Below are 4,283 nucleotides of genomic sequence, written 5' to 3'. Positions count from 1 at the left end.
CTTTACTCTTTAAGGGAACATTGGTTTGAACAGAACTTCTCATTAACTTCAAGAAATGGATTGAAAGGAACATGTACAATGGAGTTTACTTACAGATGAGTCCGTGGCACTGCAGGAAGACAGGCAAGAAAATCTGTGATCATAACAGAAGTTCCACATCACAGTGCAGAGATTCTGCTGCAGTTGTGATAAAGCTGCCTGTGGCTCTTTGAAAGCTGTCAGACATCCATTGGCACTCTCACCACCACTAGTGCAGCCATTCACAGGAGGCGTTCCCCTGTTTCGCAGGAATGCAAGTTCAGGCAGCAGCCTGCCCACCCAAATGCCTCTGCTCTGCTTCCCGGCTTCTCAGATGTAAGAGTACAGCTGGCCCTGCCACCAAAAAAACACCAGTAGATGTCCCTTGTGGAGCACGTGGGCTCAAATGAATGGGAAGGAGACAGCAAAAAGAGAAGGAGAAGACTGGCTGAGAAGGCTAGAAAAATGGAGCAACAGGCGAGAATAGAGCAGCTGCGCTATGATTTGGGGCCGTGGGACATGGCGGGTTGGCCTTCCACACAAGTGGAGGGAGGCTTTCCCAAGGGCCTCACTGACCTACTCACAGTCTGACTGACTGCCATATTTGAGGTCAGGAAGGAATTTTCCTGTATCTCAGATTGGCAGGGACTTTGGGAGAGTGTTGCCTCCCTCTGAGGTGTGGGGCAGGGGTCACTTGCTGGATTGAACTAAAGTAAATGGTGGATTCTCTGTAATTGGAAGTCTCTACATCCTGATTTGAGGACTTCAGCAGCTCAGCCAGAGGTTACCGAAGTGGGTGGGTGAAGTTCAGTAGCTTGCAATAAGCAGGAGGTCAGAGTAGAAGACCATGATAGTCCTTTCTGGCCTTAAAGTCTGAGTCCAGAATGAAGCTGGGAATTCCCTCTCCCCCCGGCTGCCAAAGAGAGCAGAGAGATGTACTGGGGTCAGGCATAGGGAGAAGACAAAGCTCCCTACTCCACCAGGTAACAGGTGGGGAGAACGGGATAGAGAGACATGTGGAGTGGTCATGTGTCCTCCCCTTTATGTTATGCCCCCCAATATGTGGAGATGCCAGTTGTCTATGAAGGTAGCTTTCTAGGTTGCCATTACTTCTTCCAGAAGGGTCTGCGAAATCTAAGCTCTTATTTCAGAACCATCCTACACTGTCTTCTACAAGGGCCAGGTTCTTGGTCTTGCCGTTCCAGGATGCCTTCTTACCAGTCTTCTATCCAAAACCACACGCTACCAGTGAGGAACCAAAGACTCCCCTTGGTGAATGTTAGGCATTCAGGCAGTAGTCTTTTATAAAGAAAAGACAAAACCCTTTCAGAAATTGACTCCGCTTTTGATAGCCTTACAGACTGAAGAAAAGTCCTTCCAGTCTCAGCCCAGGGAATTTTATCGTGGATCACTTCTGGTATCCACATGTACTGTGACCTAGGGAAGGTCCCGGCTCCACTGACAGCCCGTTCTCCACGGGCTAACGCATCAGTGTCATCGTCCCTGGCTTAAATTCCGATTCAGGACATCAATAGAGGTCATCGTTCCATGTTTTTGCGTCCCGCCACGCCATCGCCCAGCAAGCTAGAGACTACATGGGTTTCAGCCACGCGGTGTTACAGTCAGCATTCCAATGAACCCCAAGCCTACGTTGGAATGGACGTGAGCAAGCGCTCAAAGAATTAAAGACAATTACTAACCTTCCATGACTTGTTCTTCAAGATGTGTTGCTCATGTGCATTCCAGCCCCCCTCCCCTCCGGTCACACTGTCAGAGGTAGCAGGCAAGAAAGAACTGAGGGGTAGGCAGGTCGGCAGGGCCCTTTACCAACACCATGAGGGTGCGACTCCAGGGGTCACTAGAGTCAACTCAATGGATGTCATAGAGGGAAAACTTTGCCAGTGGTGCTCGGAATGAGCACACACCTACATTGGCACAGACATGAACAACACCGCTCAAAGAACAAGAGTTACAGAAGGTTAGTAACAGGTTTTTTTCAGCATCTCTTCCATTTGGAAATACCATTTAGTCTGCACAGGCCCATTTAAATCAGAAACCGAAAGGTAGGTAGGTAGGTAGGGGTAGGGGTGTGTGTGTGTGTGTGTGTGTAATTTACATAATATAAAGTCGATTTATAAGACAATAATCTGAGCGTCTAAAGATTTTACAGCCTCTCCCCACTCCGACCCAGCTGCCGCCATGTCTTTTCCATGCATGCGAGAAACAAAACAATGATACGAAAACAACATCTCTGGAGAACAGTGCCGGTTGTTGTTCATGCCGTGGCCCCTACATTAAGCACAGTTGCTCTTTGTTGGGAGTACAAATGTCAACTGAGCAGGTCATGCATGGGGATTGGTTTTGTGTTTCTCTGTTTTAGGAAGGATGGGAATTCACAACTGGTTTGCATTTCTCCTAGAATTTCCCGCTCCCTTTTAAAAGCAACACCCATTGCTGCTAGCTGTTTGTGCTAGCTGAGACACCAGATTTATACCAACTGCTATGACTGGCCACTGCTGAGGTGGGCCAGAGGAAAGTTGCTGTTGTTCTTTCATGGCTTCATGTCCAGTAGAGACTAGAACCCCTGGTAGATACTGCATACCAATATTACACTGATGGAGAGACCTAAGAGCCTCTGCTGCCCTGGCCTTCCCATGCATGTGTGTGTTTTTGGGGAAATCTAAGGGTGCTGGTGCTGTTTCCTAGTCCTTCTCTCAGTACATCGGGCCAAAGCGAGTGCTTTGCTCTGGCTCCGGGTTCAGCAGAGAGCCCCCAGCATTGGTGAAGCAGCAGCAAGCTGGCCTCAGTGGAAGATGTTGCAATAGTAACTCCAGAGAGCCCGACACTGAGACGTGGTGCAGAATGCATGGTGTACCTGCCTCCACCCTCCTTATGCAACTCAGAAGCTGTGTGACGATGGCTTACTATTCCTTGTGGAAAAGCTTTCAGTGCAGATGCTGCTTTTACCCCCCTCGAAAGGCCAGCAGCCCTCTGTGCTCTGTTTGCAAGTGCTCTAGTTAGCCAAAGAACAGGCAAAGCACGTGTAGCAGCTAGAACAGCTTCCCCAAAGCCAGATCTGGAGGACTGTCCTTGTAGCGGAGCAGGGTGTTCAGTCTCCAAGACTAGGTAGTCATTTGGCTGGGTGGGAGTTCAGGCTCTGAATGCTTGTGCTTTAAGAGCCTCACAGTTGGCAATCAGCTTTTTTTCCCCATAGCCATGTTTATCCCTAATTTTTTTCTTTTCCCACACCCCACCTCGGTCCTTATGCGTACGGTCATTGAAATAACGGTGTTACACTTAGAGAGAAGTGGGCCCCAGTTTCAGTCATTTTAATAGGCTTCTTAATAAAACACCATAAACAGGAGCTTATAAAAAATAAACCCTTTTCCCCCAGGGTTGTCATTGTAGGGAGAACAAGTGACTTCTCTGATGTTCCCCTCCTTCCAGCATGGGAGTTTGTCCCTGAATTTCACAGTAGAATGCTCAGCAGGCAACAGACCCCTTCTGGAGGTGGCTTAATACATTAGAAATGGGCCCAAAAATCAGATCCAGGTTTGGGATTTCAACACCATAAAACTCAGGTGTGTTCAGCTCAAGGCTGTTTTGTTTACACCACTACAAAGATAGGAACCATTTGCAAAATTTAGATCAGATAAATTTCATTACATAAGGCTCTGGTTTAGGTATAGTGTTATACAGCTTCAACAGGATCTCATAACAGCTTTATGTAACCTCTTATACAAGTCAGCTGAGGGAGTCCATTAGTTTCAAAGTCTAGTTTTAAAAAAATACATAATTGGGAAAAATACTTACGAATTTCAACTGCAATCATAACTTTTGCTAAATACTGAAAATCATAGACTGTATAGAAACATTGGAACTATGGCTTATTACAACAATCTAACCCACTTACCGCCCCCCCCATGATTGGAGAGGTGTGAATGTACCTCTTCACCTTAAGTGAGCCTTTAAAATGTTAACGATGTATGCTAAATAATCCTCCTTCCTTCCCTGTAGCTGTGCCATTACATTTCCTACCCCCTGAAGAAGAGCTCTGAGTAAGCTCAAGAGTTTCTCTCCAACAGAAATTGATCCAATAAAAGGTCTTTCTTCTCCCACCTTTTGTCTCTAGATGTCAGCTGATAATGTCAGTGAAAGATGGACAAGAGGAATTTGAAAATGCACTGTGGCATACACAGCTAGAGTCTGTATCTTACTATCATTCTCTAGCAGCAACCTCCTTGAGTCAAATCAGTTACAGGGAG

Source organism: Pelodiscus sinensis, chromosome 9, assembly GCF_052426305.1.
Source record: "Pelodiscus sinensis isolate ZL-2025 chromosome 9, ASM5242630v1, whole genome shotgun sequence".
Taxonomy (NCBI): Eukaryota; Metazoa; Chordata; order Testudines; family Trionychidae; genus Pelodiscus; species Pelodiscus sinensis.
Note: the sequence above shows the minus strand (reverse complement) of the source record.